Below are 24,808 nucleotides of genomic sequence, written 5' to 3' on the forward strand. Positions count from 1 at the left end.
TGTTTGTCCTTAGCAGATGCGAAATTTTTACCATAACTTGATCTGTTCTCTTGTGCTACTGAGTTAATTTCTTAACTTCATGTATATTTTGTATGTATATATAATTTCTAATGATTACAAATCAGCACACCTTAATACTTGGAGTCAGATCTGCTGCTGCATCTTCGTTGAAATGGATGTTTGAATCAGCTACAGATATGATGCTGTATGGTGACTGCAATGCCTTTTCTTCTCATGATTAGACTAAAGTTAGCTTCTTACGCTGTGTATTGAAAAAGAAAATCAGGGTGAAATATCATCTACTTCTTCATAACCTTTGATAACACACTGAAATGTACTTCAGTGATGTGTTACTATAATTGCATGCAAAAACATTAATGACGGGGGAATTAAAAATGGCCTTTAGAAAAAAAAAAGGAACTTTAAAATTCATTTAAAGCATAGCAACTATAATTGATGCAAGTTTACAGACTTATTTGATAGAAGCATGCTGAGTTGCCCATTACAACCTGCTAAAGCAATATTTTCCAAAGCAATATTGCACCTCATTCTGGGAGATTCTTCAATTAATTTGAAGAGTAAAGCACTGGAACAGTAAAAAAGGGGAACAGCCCCCCCCCCCCCCCCCCCCCAAACCCATAACATGTTATGCAACTGAGCCATACAGCAACATAATTTTTACCAGTTACTCCATGTTCCCATTGTGTTTAATGTAGGGGAACTCCATGTTCCCATTGTGTTACTTGTATCAGACTGCAGATGTCTCTATCTTTTCCCCGTAACTAATATTGTTCTTTAATACAGTGTAATGGATACAATATAAACCCTCAGAGCTAAGATAATTCACTTGCTACTCATGGTTATTAATTTTTTTTTTCACCTTTCTCTGGAATACTTACTTTCAAACACATACTGTTGACTGAGGTTTTAATTCAAAATAGACAGTAGAACAGGTTGTAAGAAAATAAGAAGTAAAATCTTATTTCAGAAAATATGTAAAACTGCAGAGAAAAAATAATTTCTTAGAGAATTATCTGCAGGTGACTGACATTCTCCTTATAGACACATGACAATACTGGACAGAATGGAACCTCACTCTTTTGTCTAAACACAAAAGTACAGCAGCCAAACAGTCAAGATTTAGGAGAAAAAACTATAGATCAGGTTTGGCTTGTATCTGTTTCAGCTGGTTGGTTTCAAACCAGCTTTTCTTAAGCCTTAGACTAAGTGTGAGCATACCTCCGTTCATGAGTCCTGCCTCTTAGTGACAATGTTTCTTCTTACAAAAAAAAAATAAAATCACAGAATCATAGAATCATTTGGGTTGGAAGGGACCTTTCAAAAGTCACCTACTCCAACTCCCTGAAATGAGCAGGGACATCTTCAATTAGATCAGGTTTTCCAGAACCACATCCAGCCCACCCTTGAATGTCTCCCAGGATGGTGCATCCACCACAGCTGTGAGCAATTTGTTCTGGTTTTTACCACCCTCGTTGTAAAGATTTTTTTTGCCCACCTCCAGCCTGAATCTCCCCTCTTTTAGTTTAAAATAATTACCCCTCATCTTATTGCTACAAAGTCTCTCCTCATCTTTCTTACAGGCCCCTTTTAAGAACTGAAAGGCCACAATAATGTCTCCCTGGAGTATTCTCTATTCCAGGATGAACAACCCCAACAAAGTCACCCTGTTCTGAGACTAGCTAGTCCTGAAATACCAGTAATAACAAAAATCCTTTTGCTTACAATGTTTTCATAGACAAACAAATAAATACTGGATGCTGGGGGAAAGGAAGAATATTAAAGTCTGCACTCAAATGCAATAACCATGATCATAATTTTCTCAGCTCTGTCTACCAACAAGCATTATTCAGCCCTTTGCCATCAGAAACTATTTTTAAAGACAAGATACTACCGATATCTATGCTGAGTACAGGATGCCATTCTGCCAGATTACAGAAGGCCTTATTCTTTCCACTTAGTGCTATGGGTAGCATTTGGTAATAGATGTTTATTCAGAGTGAACAGAAGCAAGAAATAATAAGTTTATCAGCAGCCAACAAAGCACACACCCTGTGATGATTAATATGCATTTGAGTGTAGAACTGGTCTTTTTCCATTAAAACTTGTATTACTTAAATCACATCTTTCATCAAAGTTTTCTAATTGCACTACAGTTTGTGATCATTTATCTGCATTTTATTTTCAAGATGAAAATATACCGTTACTGGTCTGTTCTTATCTCAACCCATGGGAGTTACATTCTTTCGATTCTCCCCCCCATCCATCCAGGAGTGGAGGAAGGAAAGGTGGTAAGTGAGAGAGTGACTGCATGATTTACGGCTGAGCTTAAACCATGACAATACTTCAAGAGACCACATCTTAAAGTGAATGACATGGAGGGAAAAGGGTTTTATTTTTCAAATGTTGTTTGTCCTCCTCCCAGTGAGATGCTCAGGGTTTTTGGGCTCTTGCAGATCTGTTTTGAAAGAAAAACAAATGAAAAAACAGTTGAGTGCTTATACACTAGTGTATACTAGGTTTGCTTAGGATCATTCATATGAATAGTGATTTGATGCTTTATTAAATATCACCTCTTTAGTAGTGGTTTCCACTAAGGAAAATCTAAGCATCCTGTGAGATTAAGATTTATCAAAATTCCCCTTTGTCCAATCAAAATGTAATATAGTTCTTTAAATATGATGAGTATGCACATATTGATTTCTGTCTTTTATGCGCGTGTGCATTTATATAAAAATACAATAAAATATAGGAAAAATACATTGCAATTAATGTGATTATATGGAAAATAACTCGACATTAAATTAGTGACAATTTTCCTTTTAGCTGTGAACTTTTTTTTTATATACTTAATGCACCTAACAATATTCAGTATCACATTTGGCTGGATATCAATTTATTTGCCTGCCACACTGTGCGTAGGGCACCAGACCTGATAGTTAGCTTTTTGAGGTAAGTGGGAGTATATATACAACTGAATAAAACAATATAGTACAAATATAAGCTGATAAACATATTTCCTAACATAATATATTGTCTTCACATTGGTAAATATTAAATGCACGTAAACACAAAACATTCTTCCAGATACTTTTACTGTTACAGCACCATCAGTGCTTGCACCTCTATAATTACAAAATTATTCTTTTAAATATTTTTATAAAGAAAGACAAGATTTAATTAAAGAGGCAATTAATAAGCAGTAATATCTTAAATATCTGTGTTTAGTCAGTTTTGACAACAAATATGTGGCTGATGGTTATGCTAGTCGTAATTGAGTGTCTTTCCCATTACACTCTTATTATTGCAACATATATTTTGCTTTTGAGAGTAAGAAGTATCAGTTTTATATCACAAGAAAATATTTAATTTATGCCACACTCTCCCTTTTGTTTCTCACCCTTCCCCCCCTTTTTTTTTTCTTTTCAAAGAAAGAAAGGATTAACTTACTTAAACACAAAAACTTTAGTATTAATGTAAAGGCATTATAGAAACCAGAAATATAATAATAGAAACTGAATGCTAAATATAGGAAAACATCCTAAATAATGAAAATATTATACTGCTGCAACATGTATTTATAGATCAATTTTATATCATAAAACCATAAACAATCATTACCAGTTGTCTGAGATCATTAGAAGCCAGTCACTTTATTTTTATCATTGTTCTGAAGCCACTGACACAATCTCAGTGTAATAAGTCTGATCAAGAAATCAACATCAGTCTTACCTTACTTATTGATTTTTTGACGTATTAGTAGAAAACAGATTTTCACATACTTCCCGAATCCTATATATGTTTACCTTTTAGTTCAAGGTAGGTTAAAGAATTACTATTTTAACAGTGTATCTGTTTGAGGGAGGGGTGGTTGGTGTAAAATGGATACAGAAAAAAAGATACTATTTATTGTTAGCTGAAAGTTTAGAACTCTTGTTTTCAGTTTGATTTTCTCAACATATATTAATTTATGTTATGTTCATTTACATACAGGTCCAGGTTAGTTCCTAAATACTTATTAGACAGTAGGAATAAAAGAGGAGACCTTAAAGAAAAAAAAGCACTGTGATATAGAAGGCAGCTTGTATATCTGTAAGCTGCATTAGGTGATACACATGATGTCCTGAGAGCTGTTAAATGCAGTGTTTTGGTGCTAGTTAAAATTTCATTTTTAAATCCACCCAAACAAATGTTACCCTGTCTGCTGACATTCGTAATCCTGTAGCTAAAAGTAGGTCATGCTGCAGTATTACCTGTTACGGATTTTCCACCATAGCTGGATAAGGACTAACTGGTTCAGCAAATTGATAAAATTAATTTTAAACAAACAATCATAAAACATGAGGCTTTCTTCAGGTCAAAATTAACACTGAAGTCACAGAAGCAATAAATAGAAAAAAATTCCTAACAGAGAAGTGGATAGAACTCAAAAAAGTTGTAGATGCTCATTTCTGGGTAAAAAACTTGAAATTTAACTTTTCAGAGGCTACGTTTACAGAGTATATAGTGTTGAACCTCATCTAGAAAGCACTGACGGCTGATATGAAACCTAACTATATGGTTCCAGTCATCTGGGAAACGACTGATTACAGTAATCTGTAATCTGGACATTTATAATCATCAGTTTTTCCAAGGCTGGCCTCAAGAATATAGACATTAGTCACCACTTAACCTGAGTCTATGGAAACAGGACACAAAGAATTTGTGCTGAAACTCCATGCATTCTTTAAAAGTGTGTTGCATCAAAACATATTTACTAGTGCAGAGATGCATGTTATACAACGTATTTGGGACAAATCAGTGCAACTGCGTGAATACCAGCTTTTCCTTTTTTCTTTTTTTTTTTAAACATGTTTACATATATATATATATACACACACATAAGTATAAGCATATATTACATAGGCTAATGAGCTACGTATTATTGTTACATGGCAGGATGGGAGAAGCATTATTACTTAAGGCTACAGAGAAGATAGATTACTAATAGATGATCCCCCACTTGGCTACTAAACATAATTTAATGCTATACAACATGATGGAATTCTTTAGAGATATACAATGACTCCGTAACTTTTAAAATCTTCCAAAGCTACATGAAGCCTTTTGACACATAATGGATTACAAAACAACACTTCACTATTAAATCTCATAACATCCTATTTAGTTTCACTACCGGATTCTCTGCAACAAGACACAGGCTTCTGCATGTTTTGCATAATATAAACACCTGCCTATATTAGGACTGCAATAGTAACAAGTTAATTATGTCGTAAGAGTTATAAGTTCTGTTTGGATTTACTCTAAGAAGCAAAGCCAGGTCCCAGTTGCAGCCTGTCAGCTTTCCTTTGAATTGCCACAGTAATATCCTTTTCATCTAACAGTATGCCATCAAGATGGGACAGGTGGTTTAAAGAGTTGCTTAAACCTGCTAAATATCACTGGCAATGGTGCCCTAATGTGACTACAGTGACGGCCTTTTCCTGAAAAACTAAAGTCACAAGCCTAATTTAGTTACTTTACATGCAGTTCTAAGTTTGTTTATATTTTGATGTACAGAGGAGTGGTTTTATATTTATATATCTGTGTGTGCAACAAGCATGATTATTGAATGTAAAAGAAACAAAGCAAAAGATTACCCAATATTTCAATATTTCAAGAATACCAAGGACCTAAATTTCAAACTCTGAATCATAGCTCATTGTTCATAATAGAGTTTGAGTGCAGACCCTCTTCAGAACTTGTATGTTAGAAAATGTGAAAAAATGCATCATTGTTTAGAATAATGCAACAGAGAGGAAAGTGAAAAAAACAAACCAAAACAAAAGAAAACCAACTCCCAATGTTAGCATTTAGGATTCTTTAGCACTACCAACATTTCATAATGTAACCACTTATTACTTCCATGGTGATCTGACACCCACAGAAGTTAAACTAGCCGTGAACTATTACTGAAGTTTTCTGTTACTATAAGCAAAGCTGCTGTGCCACCTGGTGAACATTTTCATAGGCAAGAGTCTCTTTTGCTGCATTTATCAATATAAAAGACTAATTCAAGTACTCTTGACAACTTCTGTTGGTGCTTGCATTAAGACGTGAATAGTTGCAATTAGTAATGAGAGGGAGAGAGAGATTCCTGTCACTACAGAGTACTGGCCTTTTGTCAGTACATAACTAATGTGCTCATTATTTTTCAGTAATACATGTTTTAATTTTTAGAGAAAGTGAAGAAGCATTATTTGTGGCATATGGCAAATAATCTACAGGAGTAAGATATTTGATGAAAATTTCACTGTGTTTTCAGCTCATGAATTGACCACAGTCAATCATGATGGATCATCTAATCATGATCAAACTTGATCATCTAAATGTATGCATTTTCAACATTTTTTCACTGAACACAAAATAATTCTTAGCCCATCATCTGCATGAATCAATCTGTTGAAAGTATTTAATAATACTCTGGTATTAAATGTTAACCAGAACATTAAATCAAAACTATTGGACACATAAGCACACAAGATGGGTTATTCTCATGGCAGATAAACACAGAATTAAATTTCCTGAACAAAATCTTCATTATATATCTGAAATATATTCTCTGGAATTACATTGTGACAAGTATTTAAAAGCAGTTGTTTTGGCCCATACCTTTTCCAACAGACAGTATATTTATGAAACTGATCCCAAAAATTGATTCATTCAATCAATGCAAAATTCAATTCAATTCAATCATGTCAAAATTACCACAAACCTAGACTGGACGCAGAGAGGCCCAGCCTAATGCCCAGTGTGCTACTCCAGTAAAGCAACAGAGAAAAATATAGAGGTGTGGGAATCTCAATAATCTTATCTATATGATGTAAACATTACTTAGTGGTTATTTACCATTTACATCCTGATCAGATATTACTTACCTAAGAGAAAAAAAAATTAATTTTGTGAAAGATTGGATTCAGATCAAATCTTGTCTCCCATTTCATGCTCTAGAAAACCAACCTTCCCAGAAGGCTGAAGAAAATATTTTCAGAATTTTAGAGAAGCTCAATATTTAAAGTATGCCTTTGCCCAGTATCTGTAAGGGATTTGAGTCTTCTGTTATCTTGAGTGTTCTGTTATCTTGAATTGAGTTTAGGGAAAGTAATTTCCTCCATATACTCTCTCACCAGGTTTTGTTGATTCAGTCAATATACTCCTCCTCCTTTTAGAATTGTTCAATTTATAATTTCTCTGTATAATTTCTACTCTTGGATTTACCCCTGTTTGTTTATTGTTTTCATTCTGAAGGTGGGCACTTTTCTGTATAACTTCTGTATCAAAATAAACTAAATTAACCCCTTAAAATACAGAGGTCTAAATTATTTGGGCAGGATATTGTGTTTTCTCATAGACAGTAGCATTTGATTTTGGAAACCCTAATGAACTTTTAAATAATACAGAAATTTATTTCCTACAGTACTTTCATTAGGTGAATAACAGCAGTATAATGAGTTAGTTTTCAACTTTGATCCCATTAGAAATCATTATTCATATACTAAATAATACCAATAAGAACATAAATCTTCTGTTGGCATATATATGTAAAGATTACATGAAATGGCAGGTATGCAATTAACTATTATATGCTTATGCAGGCTTTCTGTTTGGAATCTAGGACATCAGCCCTTTACAGAAAGGAACATAATTAAAATTCAAAACTTTACGACAGAAAGAAAACCTACATTTTTATTTCCTAGAAATCAAGAGTTTCTGGATGGAAAATTTGTCTTAAATTAACACAGCAAACTGAAGGCCTTGTTTGGATAACCTAAAGGTATTTTAGGTTCTTGACAACATGGATATCTCAAGTTTGATTATATTTGCAAACTTCTCGTACAGCTCATATCTTTCAGGATTTTGTAAATCCCACCTTCAGCTAAATGCATCATCTTGAACCTATCATGAATTTAGATATGTCTGAGGCATATCACTCATTCTATTTTCAGAAAATACTTGCATACAAGCTCTTCATACTTTTATTTACATTTCTGCACCTTCCTCATTTATGAATTTCACCAAGTCCATCTAGGGCCATGGTAAGCTGATTTTGCACCACTCTTATGAGTAGGCTGCTAACGACAGCAGCCTTTTTTTTTTAAGACTGAAAGGTGATTAATTATCTGTTTGACTGTCTGAGGTTCTAAGGCTGAAAATCAGTTGTAAATTGCTTTTTTCATCAATTCAGTCTACTAAAATACAGACATTCATAAATTCATGAAGAAAAAGTGTTTTAGAGAAGAAAGAAACAGAACTTAGAAATACTGTTTTATTGCTCCAGTTACAATGCATTCATAAAAGAGTTACCAAAAGTCAGTGCTAATATCCAATTTTCTGTCAGAGTTTCACATATATCAAAAGAAATATGCCCCCTTTCTTTTGTGGGTTTGTTGTGGGTTTTTTTTTTGGGGGGGTGCAGGGGTGGGGTTTGGCTTGATTTGTTTTTGTTTGGGGGGGGAGGGGGGAGTGCCTGGGGTTTGTTTTTTTTTTTTCTTTTTTCTTTTTTAATTTTATAGTCATTACAAATAAATAGCATTCATCTTACACACACTATTTCTCCAAAATAGTTTAATGCATGGAAATCCTTACCATAATTAATCATGAAAGCATCTGTGAACGTGACTTTCAGACCACACAGACTGTGCTCACCTAGCACAGGTACAGAATGCATCAAAACATGTATAGTTCACTTTTGAATGGAAAATGCTTATTGATTTCCAAAGCATACAGGACTACTGTAAAGCTAGAATTTCTTTTGGAACAAACTGAAGTGCATTTATGTCTATTGTGCATAAAGGAAAACATGTTTACCACATTAAGACAGTAAGGCTAGAGATAAGCTTTGTCATTTCCCTGCAAGCAAATCCTTGTATCTGGGAAAAAAAAGAAAGCATTCTGTCAGACAAGATATACAGGAGTTTTGTGCATCAACTGTGGCTGATTCTTTTTCATAACAAGAAGACACGGTTCACTACAGTTAGATCATTATCATACTAGAAAACTGAATATTCCAAGAAATAAATTGTTGTTTATTATGTCTTAGAATTGCTTATGGAACAGTTCTTCGTTTAAAACCAGTTCTACCCCACACCTGACGGGATTCATCTTATGAACCTACTATACTAAAATATAAGTTTACCATCTTCCTTTACCAGATAGGTACCCAGTCAACTTTAACATACCACACACAAAAAAAAGGTTAGTTATTTTTGGCATGATTATAACTCATATTCACCCTTTATATTCTAATCTGTGATGAATCTTCATTTTAAATTGTAATAGGAAGTCATAGAATTTTTTAGGTTGGAAAAGACCTTTAAGATCATTGAGTCCAACCATCAACCTAACACTGTCAACTCCACCACTAAGGCACATCTACACATCTTTTCTGTGATAGAGATGAGTTCTTTGGTGAAAGAACAGAACAAAATTCTCTCGGAACTATTGAAAAATGCAATTTGTCAAATTCTTCAATACTGCCATTCAGACAAGTGCAAACTATTGTAAAACACTCGTCAGGCCATGGGATAGAATTCGGACCTCTGTCACCTCTGACTCAGATTTAGAATCAGGCTTTTATTTAGTGTGCATGCAGAAGGCTTCACTATAAAGTAATTCCTTGATGAATTTGACAGTTAAGAGGTTTAACATTGTTAGCACAGTCAGACTTCTAATGAAATTTCCTCAGGTTTCATGGAAGAAAATGCATCATTTAATTTCTGCACAGACAAGCTCTGGTCTGTATTTTCATGTACAATAACCACAACAGTGTTTAAAATTATAAATGACAAATAGCCAGGCTAGATCTGGACTAGCTCCAAACATGTATGTGAAGGAAGACTCTAAAGCTGGATTTCCCCCCCAGTTGCAATCACACATGTATACTAGAAAGATGAGATTCATCTCAAGAAATGTTCACTGTTAGTTAAGTATCAAGCTACCCTCTTAGATTTGCTGAACTGTTTCCTGTAACTCTAGCAGGAATACCAGTTACTAGCCTGGACTACATTCCTAAATTTTAGATGACTAAAACTAGACTAAGTTTATTCCATTCTAAATGAATATTTTACATAAAAGAATGAAGCCAGTACTGAGAAGAAGGTACATGCCATTACTGTCAAAAAATTATTAAGTAGCAGAATACACTTTCACATTTTTATGGCCTCATCTGTATAAGCATTTTTCTAGTTACTTCCATAAAACTGTCTAAAAGTGCTACATAAATATTAATTAATTAACCTCCCCTGCATCCCCATATGGCAGGTATTTATTTTTACATTGCATAGCTGGAGAAACAACTGCAATAAAGCTAACCTCTATGCACAAGTCCAGTACCAATTCTGTTAGAAAACCATGAATAAATAATCCTGGACACTTCTAAATAGACTATGATGTACTTCAAAAAGAAGTTATCTATCCATCCATATGTAGCCTATGACTTTAGAGTAATGGGATTTCCAAGGACTTTTCTCTTACCAGAGCTCTCCAAAATCAAACATTTCTAAAAAACTACGTACCCAGAAAAAAAAACAGTGTATGTTTTGGTGATTGATTTCCATAGCTGAAACTCTTTCTACAGATGTTGAAAATGGTGGGGCACTTTTCCTATTGTACTGCAGAATTGGTATCTGCGTGACATTATTTTTAACTGGTCAAATGCACTATATGCTCTACACTTAGAAGTTTAAACATGTGTGCTATCTACAGAAGCAACATCAATTTCAGAGGGCAGAGAATTCAAAGTAATTTGTGGAAGATACACTCCTTTTCTTAAAGACACTTACAGAATTGATTTTTCTCTTTTTTCCTGTTAATCCTGTAGGTGTCTGTGTTCAAGGCCAGCTTGAATGGGGCCTTGAGCAACCTGATCTAGTGGAAGGTGTCCCTGCCCGTAGCAGGGGGATTGGAAATAGATGATCGTTAAAGTCCATTCCAACCCAAACCATTCTATGATTCTGTGAAATTTTTGGAGTGGACAAACATGAGACTGTAATCCAAGAGAGACCTAAAGATTTCAAGAAGAAAAAGTATGAGAATCAGAATTCACTCATAATAAGAGAGAAATTACTGAAAAAATACAGATCTCACCACCAAAAAATGTTCAAAACCAGAAACAGCCATTGAAAAATTGAACCAGCAACAAAGAAGAAAAGAAAAATAGTTCTGAAATTTCCACCACCCTGAGAATGCACACAGTTTGCACCAAAAAAAAACTGACAAAAATACTAAAAATACTTAAAAAACAGCTCAAACAACATAACTAAAATAACAGTGTACTACATGACTATGCAGCAGTTAGCATGAATCATGCCGTGGAAATATTTTCTCCTGAATGCTCTTTGGAAAGCCAGTAACTGAATCTTGGAATATGGCTTGGAAGACCCCTCTGCATTATCACCATTTTAATATTTTTTTCCTTCTTTTTTTTTTTTTTCTCCTAAGTGGCCACAATAATAAGTGTCATTGCAAATAAACATACTTCACTTGCAACTCCAACAAGCATTTTCTTTATATTAATTTGATAATGACCTGCATGATACTGCTGTATGGAGGAACTTCTACTTTGCATCAAGTGTATGTGTTTCACACAGAAACATACTCAAGAACAGATTGGGTTTTTTGATATCTAAGAAAATTCTGCCAGAATTGCTAAGAGTGACATGGGTATTATACTAACATTTCATACCCTGCATTCATTTTTATTGACTTTAAACCACCTTATTTTGATCTATGTTCAAAGACTTAGAAACTAAATCCGATGTTTTTGAAAGAAATAAAATTCATTAACTACATTCAAACACAATCAAAATTGCTTTTTGACATACAGTGGTATACTACTGGCCACCATTCCTCTGACTTGCTATGAAGAAAAGACATGGCATACTTTTTATTAAATATAATCATTCAGGTATCATCCAAAAACAAGTGCATCAAGCACTGACTAAAATTGAATTTAACAATGGATAAAAATTAGAAGACAAAAATTCAATAACTGGATGATGTCATCACTCTATTGCACTTCCACATGCATATTATGCAAAATTAATAAATTAAAAAATGAGCCATTGTGTCAGTTAAGTGGGGAATCAGTGTGATTTCAGCATTTCATTTATTCAAAATTAGTAAACTAGATTTTCCTTTAGAGGCTGTATAGGATGGAATTAAATTTTTGTTCTGAAATCTTGATCTATAAAACAAAGTATATTTTTAGTAGGAAAAAAAAAAATCTCATTAGTTGCCAACTGAATATAAAACCAAAATCAGTACACTATATCTGCATAGGGAAATACATGCATTCCACAAAGATGTACGACTTGAACTTCATTCCAATTACAGTTGGAGAAAATTATTTTGTTGACCACAGTAGAGAGAAAATTGGGTAATTAGGCCAAATCCTAAAGTACTTATTAGGATTAAATCTTATGAGAACAGTCTGTAAGTTATTATTATTATGATATAACACAAACCTATTATTTTCCTAAGTATTTTGCAAATGCGTAAGAAGAAACAGCCCGTGATTGATTGCTGCTCTTAATAGTGGCTTGAAATAGGTGGGAGGAAGGTGGCATGACTCCACAAAAATCATACATCCCATTACTGGCAGAAACAAGAAAAAGAACTTTCATTTCTTCCGTAAGGACACAGTTACTAAAGCCAGAAAGGTTTTTTGCATCATTTGTCTACAAGTGATACCAGCGAGTACTGAAAAGGAATTCGGAGATCTTAATGCATTTCTATTAATGGCAATTGAAGTATATTCTTGTCTTTCTTGCTATGGTATGCCACAGAATTATCTCAGTCCCAGGGGCAGCAGCATTAGTTCGCAGTTTTAATTTAATTTTATTTACTTATTGTCACTTTGGCAGCAATAATACTTTCTCAACATGATAAACTGCATGGATTCCTTTGTTGTTCTTTTGGGGACTTGGCAATTTTTACTATGCAAATACCATTAGTGCTGTTTATTTCTGATTATTAGATATTGCAGTTTCACTCCACTCTCTTATGAACTAGATGACAGGGTTGGGAGTAATTACCTGTCATTTTAATAATCCTTCTTTACAATGCAACAGATTTTTTTGTTTTGGTTTGGTTGTTTTTTGTTGTTGTTTCTGTTTGTTTTGTTTTCTTTTTCTTGTTTTTGTGCAGCATTGGGCTTTTAAATTGTGAATCACCACAAGAATCTGTCTCAAAAGATTCTCCTTACCTTTTCAGTCTGAAACATCAGAACATTGTTGCTCTCTTTCTATCATTTCTAATATAGCATTCCCTCTCACCCATCCTTGAAGACATTTTGGATTATATAGGCTCAGAGAAGCTTCTTCTGTGACACCTCATTGAAACATTTACTTTTTCATGCTTTTGCACAATATGAAGCACTTTCACTTCATCTTTTTTGCAGTGAAATATCTGTTCTTTCTGACTTTCATAAAATATATGTGGGTTTTTCTTTTCTGTTGCAACGTTAATTCTTCTGAATTATATAAGGAACAGCTTATTATAGGGAAGTATGAACTTACTGAGATCAAAGCACTACTTTCAGCTATGTTAAAGTCCTTTTATACCAGTCTGACTGTGTAAAGGTACGTTAAAGCAAGTCTCAGTGTCTCACACTAAGCACATTCAGGGACACATTTTTTACACTTTGGCATGAGATTCTGATATTGTGTGACTACTGCGCTAACTGTTCAGATTTTATTTATTTTATAATTTTTTAAGAAAAGGAAAGCCATCTAACCTTGTTATAGAGATATAAAAGGAAAAATTCTAAATTTGCTTGTGGAGAGTATAGTTTCACATTTTGCATAGGGAATCATCACATGTTTTCATTTTCTCAAAGCAGAAAGAATATGCTGCATCACAAATAACTGCATCTATCCGACAAGCAAAGTAATACCCATTGTCTGGCACATCTAAGAGAAACAGAGCTTGAAGAACTTATAGATCATTGTTGCTGGTTTCTAGGATAAGCATAAGAAATTTCTAAAATAAGGAAAATTCCAAAAAAACCTGTTCATTATTTAGCATATATGGACAGAATAAGATTATACGTACAGAGTAAAAAAATCATTGTAAATATTGCATTTATATTATAATAAAATATTACTATTGTAATCTAACTAAAAACTGAAGGAGATAAATTTGGGCTTTTTCTATAGCACTTTTCTATATCGGTCTCAAAGTGCTTTACAAAGAGCTCAGGTATCATTACTGAGGTAACTAAAATGAGATACAGAGTGGAAAACTGAGTTAGTTTCATGCCGCATTTGAATTAATTTGGGCTTCACTATATTGTGGGTATAGGCAAATGTGGGAGAGAGAGAAGACTAAGTCTATCTAATCTCTAGATACAGTCTGTGTATTTATGTAGCTCTACAAGCAAACTAAAAAGCCCAGTGAAAACATCCTAGATTTCTAAGGTTCTAACATGGATAAGAAAAATAGTTTACAATGTGAGATAAAGGGGTTGTTGTATTATTATAGCAAAGATAACAGAACATGTTATTTTCTTATTAAAAATGATTTCAGAATGATGATTGTATTTCCATTACATAATTCAACAGGTTGATTCAAATATTTAACAGAAAGTTTATTTTTCATTAAATCCAAATATTTTCTCAAGCATAGGTTTCATACTTTCAAAATGTCACTTGATGAATTCAATACAGGATAATTTCTGTAGCAATAAAAGAAGTCATAACATTAAAAAATGCCTCATTTTGCCTATGAAAAGGGAAAGCAAAGAGTTTCTTTGAAAATTCCTTTCCCGAGCATTCACAGATGATAGGAAGGGGTTTTTTTAAAAAAGTATTGGTCAAAGGTGTTGAAAGACTATCCTACCAAGATTGTCTATAGACAGATGTTTTACCTTGAATGGATTTGCTGCTTGAATAAAGGCCAGAAGTGCTCTGGTGTTTTAAAATTCCTAAATTCTCCTATATTAATATGTCAAGTCTGCAGAATGATACCCAGACAGCAGGCTCACTAAAAAAAGTTATTCTGTTCTCTCCGGTAAGGATTGTGTCTGGCAAATCCTTCCTGCTTTAAAATCTATGAAAAATCAAGATGCTAATCTAGACAACAGACACACTTTCAAATGCTCATTTGCATTGCATAGCATTAAAGATACAGTTACCAGCAAACTCTGTTCATTTTTCAGAATCATGGTGTTTGTTTTTTTCCTTTGAAAGAGGAAATAAGTAAATTCGAACAATATAAATAAACAAATAAATAAATAAATAAATGAGTATAAATAGTTCCTCATGTTGTTAACTGATTGTTGGAATTTCCACCCTGGAAAATATTAAACATGTTCTACTTGCAGAAGCATAGGATAAAACTTGGTGCTGGTACAAGTTTCAACATGCTGCTGTTGCTGTGTTCCTCTCTCAGACAGACATAGGACATGATTTAACCACTCTCTGTTACTATCTGTTTCTGCCCCATTCAACCACCATTTGATCTGAAAAACACAATGCTCAAACTTTAACTGTTTCCATTTGTGACCCAAAATCATATCATGCTATGTTTTGGAGGGTATTTAATTTAAAATTAAATATCAGTTTGATGTCTAGTCTTCATTAAACACTTTATTTTCTTATGGAATCACTCCCTGTAGATGACATGATCATCTTTCTCTGCAAGCAGAAATAACTGCTACAGGCACGGATTGTATCATTTCCTTGTTATTATACAGAAAGGGACAGTAGGCCTGATTAAGTCTAGTTAATGCTAACAACCCCTGTCATGTTAATAATCATTCATTTTTGTTTATTTTAAGATCCTAGACACATTTTACATATCACAGTATCACAGTATCACAGTATCACAGTAGGTTAGAGATTGGAAGGGACCTCAAAAGATCATCTAGTCCAATCCCCCTGCCGGAGCAGGAACACCTAGATAAGGTTACACAGGAACGTGTCCAGGCGGGTCTTGAATGTCTCCAAAGAAGGAGATTCCACAACCTCCCTGGGCAGCCTGTTCCAGTGTTCCGTCACCCTCACTGAGAAGAAGTTTCTTCTCAGGTTTAAGTGGAACCTCTTGTGCTCCAATTTGTATCCATTACCCCTTGTCCTTTCATTGTTTGCCACTGAGAAGAGCCTGGCTCCATCCTCGTGACACTCCCCCTTTATATATTTATATACACTAATAAGGTCTATATAATCATAGAACTCAAGGAGGGAAGGCACTTGGAGATCATTTGGTCCATTCCCCATGCTGAAAGGAAAGACCAGCTGTGACTTCATCTGTCATCTCAGACATTAGTCTGGCCATCCACCACTGTCTGACCTTCAGCGGCAGTGACTCTATAAGCACCCTAAGCAATCTGTTGCATTGTCTTATTGCCCTTTTTTTCATGTTTAACCCAAATCTCCCTGGCTGCAATTTAATACCATTACATCCTGTCTATGTAAATACAGAGTATTTTATTATTTCTTCACTGTATCATTATTTTACACAGCTGAAAAGGATTACTGTCTCCTTTCAGCCTTTTATTTGGGAAAGAATTCAAACAAACAAATGTGAAATGCAAAATCTTGTCTAGTATCTGATACTCTTGCTTCCCTATGCTACACTTTCTATTTGACTCAGCTTTCTTAAAATGCGCAAAATTGGATACAATCTGAGATGTGTGTTGAACAGAAATAGTTTAATCACACATCTATTTATGATTATCTATCCCTTCTTCAAAATAAGATTGATTATTACATTCTGAGAACACTATGTATTCCCTTCTTGCATATTTTGACATATTTTGTGTAAGATTTAGATTACATGGTTTAGCATGGGTATTTTGTACACAGTAGCATTTCTCATGCAAGCAGATATCTAGGTAGTGTTTTCCATACTGTATTAGCACAGGTAGTTAATTTTGCCTGGGCACTCCTGCACTGCAGAGTGGTGGTTTTTACAGCTGGCTAACATCAGTCTGGATTCTCATCCATTTACACTACTCTAGAATGGCTTCTTAATCAATGTTAATTTAGCATTTTTTAATATCTAATTTTAACTGTATCAAACTATATATAACAAAAATTGTGCTCTACTTACAAAGCCTTCTGTCTTATATAAAGCAATCAGATTGCTCTAGCATGGATAACTATTTAAAACAGATGTGTTTGCTCTTATCAAGCTGGTACCTTGTAGGTACCTATGAGAAATTAAGTTGACTGGTCTGCAAATTATAGCTCCTATACATTTCTTTTTTGAGTAAGATATTAATTTTCCTTTCTCCCAGTAATTCATCTGCCTCTAACCCACATACAGTTCTGGCATTTACTATTGAAACACTTCTCAATATTAATTGAGACTTTATAGTAATACAAAATTCCAAGTAGTTCTAACTCAGCAGAAAGCTCTGAAAATCAGTGTTATAGTAATCATGGTGGCCAGCTATATGATAACTTAAAACATGCTTATTCAAATAAATCTACATGTACATCATCTTAGTTCATTTAGATATTAAAAATAATTTCTATATGCATTAAAAAGATATCCTGCCACAGTATACAGGGATAAGCCCATGGGTCTTTTATTCATCTAACCTGTTTTCTCTTTGTTTGGGGGTTTTTAATATATTTGAACATCAGGCAAATATTTAACTTATTACAGGATACTCACATAAATTATTTTATATTCAGAATAAGCCACAGTACAAAACACTACTAAATCAATTTTTAATAATTGAATTTTTTTAATCCCAAAAATTGTTTTAAAGTGAGATGAAGATCTCAAAATTGGTTAAAATATTCTTTTTCAAGTATAGTGTCAGCATTGAAGTACACATCGACCAAAAATTATTTGTTCATAAAAGATTCTCTTTTAATGGTAACAACAGTTATGCTCTGACCATTACCAAAAGCTTCATTTTTGAAGGGCTGTACATGATCTATTCTGCAACATATTTTTCAAGAAATGAGCTCCAAAAGGATTCACTATGCCAAGCTGTCCTCCATTTGCAAAATATACATTTTCTCTTATTCAAGGACAACCACTAGTTATATGACAAAAAAATGATGATAAAAAAAGGCAATTATAGGTTGTATTGTAAGTGGTTAAACTTTCACAGAGCAAGGTTTGAACTTTGCTAGCAATTATTTTTTCTTCCAGTAGAACATAACAGATAGCTGAGTACAAATGACAGGTGTTTTACAGAAAGTAGACAAAAGGCAGTCAGAAATATAGGGTAAGTTTATACTACTGTCCAGAGGAACTAAGCGCATTTATGCAGGAGTTCAATTTGGACCATTCTCTTTAAAGACTGATTAAACCTTAATCCAAGGCAGGCACATGCAGAATTGCAGATTAGTGTGATCCCATATCAAGGTGCAATAATAATTGGAACAAGAAGGTAGTCCACTTGGCAGAGAAAAAAAAAGAAGTATAAAAGATTACATAACATTCACTTTTGCTTCAAAAAATAGATTTGCTTTTTCTTCTTATTTTACATTATACATTAATGGAAAATTAACCTGTTCATAATAATAATCAAAAACTGCTTGAGCATATTTTCATGTGTTCTCACTTATGGTCTCATACTTGAGAAGAACACCTAATACCTCACCTGCTCTTAATATACTTTAATTTTGACTAGCATGGGGCAGGTTCATCACATCAGGTTTTGGCCAACACCACACTTTGCAAGCTGTTGGTGTGGTCTCAGATATTTAAAACTTTCTACAAAACTAAAGAGTCCAGATGATGAATCCAAAGAAACATTCAGTTTAAAGCAACTTTTCTCAAAAAGTGGACCATGTGGGGCTGGGTTTCCATGCTACAGTTCCAGTAAGGTTCTAAACATTTTCATTCGTACTGTTTTGACCCAGGAGCTTGGTTTGGATGTTGAACCTCAGTCAATCACACCTTTGGTCTTATATTTTGTAAGTCTTTTCAAGGCAGTAACCTGTCAGTCAGCCCCTAGATTTGGGTGTCACTACTAATGACACTTCATGTTATTGAATGTTTTTCCCTTGAAACAAAATTGTATGTGAATCTGACACAGTTTTTAAAAAGAAAATGTGCTTGAAGTACGTTGTGAAAGAGCAAGGCTGAGAGGCACAGATGTTACTACTTGCTGCCATATGCTGTTAAAGCTTTAATAATGCGCATTTATACAAAGTTTAAAGTGGTACTCTGGCAAGCTTCTCTCCTGTATGAATGTCAGAAAAAGTACTGTTCTTTCCTTGGCAAAACATGCCAACAAATACAGTAACCTTCTTAAAAGTAATGTGATATTTTTGATGCTGTACAAGTGGATACTTAAGGACTTTTTTGTGAAGATGAAGCAGATCATCAGGACTCCCTCTAAAGCATTTTGTACTGACTTTCTTATTTTCTGAAGCAGAAGCTTTCATCTTGGTTTACATGACCACTACCTTTCACACAACTTTTAGATACAAATGTGAGCCACAGGCTAACATGAAAACAAAGAACAAAACCTCATGCACGTCTGAAGCATGTTAATGTTTCTGGAACGTTTGCCACCATACAGATCTACACATGACCATTACCTCACCTGCCCCTTGGATAAAATGTCTGGTTTATGTATCATTTAATATATTTTATACTGAATGTTATTATTTTAGTATTTTGTTAAAAAATGTTCACATTTATTTTGCTAAGCTTATGCTGTGTTTACCCTGCACTTCTGACTGTGTTAGTCAATTGACTTTGGTGGATTTCATAGAATCATAGAATAGTTAGGGTTGGAAAGGACCTTAAGTCCCAACCCCCCTGCCATGGGCAGGGACACCTTGCACTAAATCATATCACCCAAGGCCTTGTCCAACCTGGTCTTGAACACTGCCAGGGATGGAGCATTCACAACCTCCCTGGGCAAACAAAAGCTTGTGTCGAGGGCTGATTCTCAACAGATCGCAGTGAGGGAGCTGCTCTGCTATGTACAAAACCCTAACCCAGAAGGATTTCCTTCTTGTCTACATGCGTGCTAATGAAGAAAAGCAGTTGCTTTATAATTGGAACAGTCTTTAGCCTCTTGTTTTCATTATCATACTGTTCATGTACTACTTTTTAGTATGACATAAAAGGCAAACCTAACTATTTCAAGTTATCCATAGTTGAAATCTGAGATAGCTAAGAGTTGGTCAAGTCTGTGGTACAAAAGGCGTGCAAGTAATAGGCTGCAGACACAGCCCCAAACAGCTTCAGTAACCTGTTGCATAAGCATAAACACCACTAAAGTGGAAACCAGTGGCTCCTCAGCTCTAACTATTCCTGATTCACAAGGAGACTTTCAGCCCAAGCCTTACTCCTGATGGTGGGAAGTGAAGGTGCCCGTGCCAGTTGTTCAGATTTGCCCATGGCCCAGCTAGCACAAATCTAGGATATATGCCAGGAGTACTGTGGTTTTGCCCTGCAGATTCTGTTGGGGAAACATATAAACCAATTCATGAAGCCCACAGTAGTAGCTTCTATTTTGGGGGTTTATTTTTCACTCAAGATGACAGATCCTATGAGATTCCAAAGTGCCAGTCCTGGTTCTAAAAGACAACTCTCCTTCAGGGTAAAATTCAACTTCCAAAATATGAAAGAAAAAAAACCAAAAACAAACCAAACCCCACAAACAGTAACCATGAACAAATATTTCTACATGAATTATGGTGGAAGCAGTTTATTGTTCTTATTTGGTGTATTTTCCTATTTGTATGGGAACCTTCAAAACCTCCATAGTCTTATAATATTAAACTGTGAAATAACTCAGTTCCAATCAAACAACTCAGACAAGTGTTTCCCCACCCTCTGAATTAAAGCCAATGACAGCTGAAGGCAAACTACCTCATAGACAGTATTTGATTAGAAGCCCTGATAGAGAACACTAAGCCTGTCCACATAGCCTTTATTTGCACTGTGCTTTCAATAGAAAAAGGTACTGTCAATTTATGCCAGCAGCCGCAAGATTTCATTTGCCTGACTGTATGAAAGACTCATATATCTATATATGTAAGCATATGTAGGTAAAAAAAAAGAAGGTATAAACAGCTATAACAAGACTACTTGAGTACATTTGAAGTCCTTCATCACTGACAGCAGAAATGTGAAAAAGTTCTGGTAATTAAAACTTAAAAGATTGAGGCTTTTCATAGAACTCATTCAAAATATGTTTTGTCCCCATCATTCACTTTTGGGAACATTTCCATTTTTATGTTGGATGGAGAATAGGCTGGTCTCCAAGCTGCTCCATTACATGTTCAGTCATTTTACCTGAATTTCACCATTTACCTAACCTTTATTTGTTTTTATTCCATTTTAAAAGTCAGTCACTCTTCATCCTTTCAGTGGAACAGATAATACTGCTAAAGCACGGAATGGCAGGTAAACCCAAACCCTCCTGTTGCTGAGAGACGGGAACTCCCCACCCAAACCTGGGAAAGCATAGCCAGGCTGAGAGCTCCCTCTCATGTTGTAACACATTTTTCACCACTGTACTTTGCTTGAAAGAACTAAGACAGGAGCAAACTAAACCTGACAGAAAAATAACGGGATATCTAATGAGCTATAGTACAACTCAGCTCAGTGGAAAGTATGCCTTTCAAATCTCTCATATATAAAAATTGCAATTAATACTAACTTCTCGAATTATAAACATCTTTTGCCACATCACAGAGACTTGGTATCAACTATAGTAATATGACCATGCTATGCACTGGCAATGTAATACAATTGTGTAAGTAGAAAGACAGAAAACTAATGAAAGTTCATCCCAGAACAATCATTAGAACTCCTTACAACTTAAAAGCAAACAGCAACATAAATTCAGTATTTATTCTGTATTTACTGAGAGATTTGGTGATTATGGAACATGTAACACGAATGATGATTTAATTTTTTTGTTTTTTAATCTGGCATTCACTGAGATGAAACGTTTTGTCTATAGGAGAACCACAGGGAAGGAGCTTACATGCTACCAAAAGTCAAAATTAAAAAATAAAATCTCAGAATAATACAGCATATTATACTTAATAATCACAAATCTATGAATATTCAGTGGCTACCCATTTTTTTACCAATTAAAATACCTGATTTTAAAAGAACCAAACATGATTTATTTTATTAAGAAGAGGAGTCAAATGAAAAGGAATATAAAGCGCAATTTTTATTTGGAATCTATTAAAAAAAATAAAAACAAAACCAAACAACAAAAGACTCCACACCACAGAGTCACAGAATTAAGTAAAAAAACTACTCCAAAACTGTATGCATAAGAAGGTAATAGACTAAGTAAGTCATCTATGCTGAGAGGAAAAAACAATCCAACAAATATTTAGACAGACAATTCTGAACCTGTGACAGAAGTGTAACACCAGATTGAGCCTATATACATTGAGCTTAAAAGCAAAACTTTCACCATCTCATATAAATCAGAAAGTAAATAAAATATTGAAAATGTGAAATACAAAAGAACCATGAATGACTACAGAAGAAATAGTGAGTCAATGATCAATGAATATAATGGAAGTCTTTCCAGTTGCATTAATAAAATTCAGAGCTGGCTTTTGTGCTCAAAAATGAAAGCAAGTTTGGGTGGTAAAATCATTTTCAAGCATTGAAACACAATAATGACAGCCCCTTCTGTTTGGCTCGTTGTCTTTGTTGGCAGAGCTGGGAGGGGGAAAGAGGTGTTGAGATTGCTATTAGAGAAAGATGAAATGTTATACCAGATTAGAACCAAGAACCAGTAAAATATTTCCAGCAACGCCCCTGAGATAACCACCCCCTTGAGATAACCACCTGTCACATCGCTGGAAGGTGCTTCTGAGTTATTTTCTGACGTAGTTATAGTCTTAAGTCCCTATTTTCAGTATAACATATTACCTTTTAGTAGCTACTATTCTATACAGCACATGTACTAATTTACCTTCTTCCAATGGAATTTTTAATGAAGATAAATTATGATCATGACATTTACATCTCAATGATTTTCACAATTGAAACATTCTCCTAATACTGGCGCACATGCTGTAAGTGGGTTACGCAGCCAGATACTAAAGCAATCATTTTATCATTGTCAGAATGAATATAATGCCTACAGCAATCAATTGGACTTTTATGGGAACAGTTAGCTCAGCTGTTTTTTTACATTGAAAGAAATGCACAGAAGTGCCCTTTATCCATCTCCACTGTCAAAACTTTCATTCCCAAGAGCGTGAAACTCACACCGCTAAGATCAGAAACCAAGAAAGGGCCAAGGTGGCCAACAGCAAAGGACCAAGAGCCCTGGGAAGAATAAATGAGGGCTACTCAACTCTGGGTACATTCATTTAGGTCAAACAGAGATTTCAGCTGTGGTTGCTGTACCCATGGAGGGGAGGAGGTAGCCCTGGCCAAGAGAAGAACTGAAGACAATAAAGGTGACCAAAAAAAAAAAAAAAAAAAAGGTAGATAAGTGGAAACAAAAAAAAGAAAAAAAAGGAGTTCACAAGAGTTTCTTAGGGGAAACAGCAGCACAGGTGTCAAAAATGAGGACAGACTGTCCAGTTTTCTCTACTGACACTATGTAAAGTTACAAGTCAGACTAATAATAGCTGATAATAGCTAGCAGAATAGCTAGGACAAGATGTTTTTCCAGCTACTCACCATTATTTCTAGCAGTTCCAAAAGTTCACTTCTGTTTCAGATGGTCAGGTCACTTGGTCCTCTGTTGTTCCAAGCTGCCCCTCTATCTTAGCTTTCTCACAACACTTCTTGTGATTTAACTATTGTTAGTTCAGCAGTTCGCGCACCAGTCATCTGATGCATCAATAAGGATTGATGCATCAGACATCTATGTAGAAATACATTCCAGAAGAGAGGAATGTATCTACATTTCCTGATCTATTCCATGTGCCAAAGAACTCAAAAAATATTATAACTTGCTTATTGAGTCTTAAACTGCATCATTAATCAATAGACATTTTGTGAAAGAACAGTGGATAAAACACAGAAGTCATTAGAAGGACCGTCAAGGTAGGCAAACAGGTTCACACAGGAAAGGTGAATTACTCCTGTGGAATAATTACTGTGCCATTCTTGGTAAGGTACTTCATCTTATTCTTATTTTCAAAGGCAAACTGAACATGCCCTCATTTCCTCCATCCTTTTCTCTTTGTTGGTGGTTTTTTGTGGTTATTTTTGGTGTACCGTCTGGCATCTTCTAGGCTGATATCCTTCTAGAGTGCCCTGCAAAAAAGATCTCCAGAGCCAAATTTCTTGAGGATGAAAAGGGATTGCACTGTATGATGCATCTGCTAGCTCTATAGCTCAAAAGCAGTCTCCTAAAAAGGGTAATGGAATAATGAGTTCTGTGAGATTCATCATCATTCCCTATACCCCAACATAAAGCTGGAATAAATTTGATTCAACAATACTACAATGGACATACTTCAGCTAACTTATCACAGAATCTGGAGGTACTCCGAATTAGACTTGGAGAAAATAAAATGTGGTGGTTTGTTGTTTTCTTTTTCACACAGAAAAGATCCTCTAACTTATTAATATCTAAGCTGACAACATCAGTAAAGTCCCTACATTCCTAAGCTTTGAAAACATCAGGCCTACAAGAAAGACAGAAGACTCAGAGTGATAAAGTTTCTTAAAATAATTTCTGCTTTTTTTCTACTGCACTGAGTCTCCAGATCTGCTTAGGAAGAGATATAGAAGTAATAAATCTTTAGATACTTTTGAAGAAAAATAAACAGTAAAGGTTAAGGCTGAAAATATACTATTTAAAATAAAATAGTAAATACTCCTGCCA

General features: G+C 34.7%; 1 protein-coding gene across 1 annotated transcript in view; it reads right to left on the reverse strand.

The window, feature by feature from the left end:
• BCHE (butyrylcholinesterase) overlaps nt 1-24,808 on the reverse strand; it is a 314,562-nt gene that overhangs the window by 244,107 nt on the left and 45,647 nt on the right. The gene's annotated exons all lie outside the window — the stretch shown is intronic.

Source organism: Neopsephotus bourkii, unplaced genomic scaffold, assembly GCF_033783945.1.
Source record: "Neopsephotus bourkii isolate Nb327-2 ecotype Australia unplaced genomic scaffold, CSIRO-AGI_Nbou_v1 NB_1574, whole genome shotgun sequence".
Lineage (NCBI taxonomy): Eukaryota > Metazoa > Chordata > Aves > Psittaciformes > Psittacidae > Neopsephotus > Neopsephotus bourkii.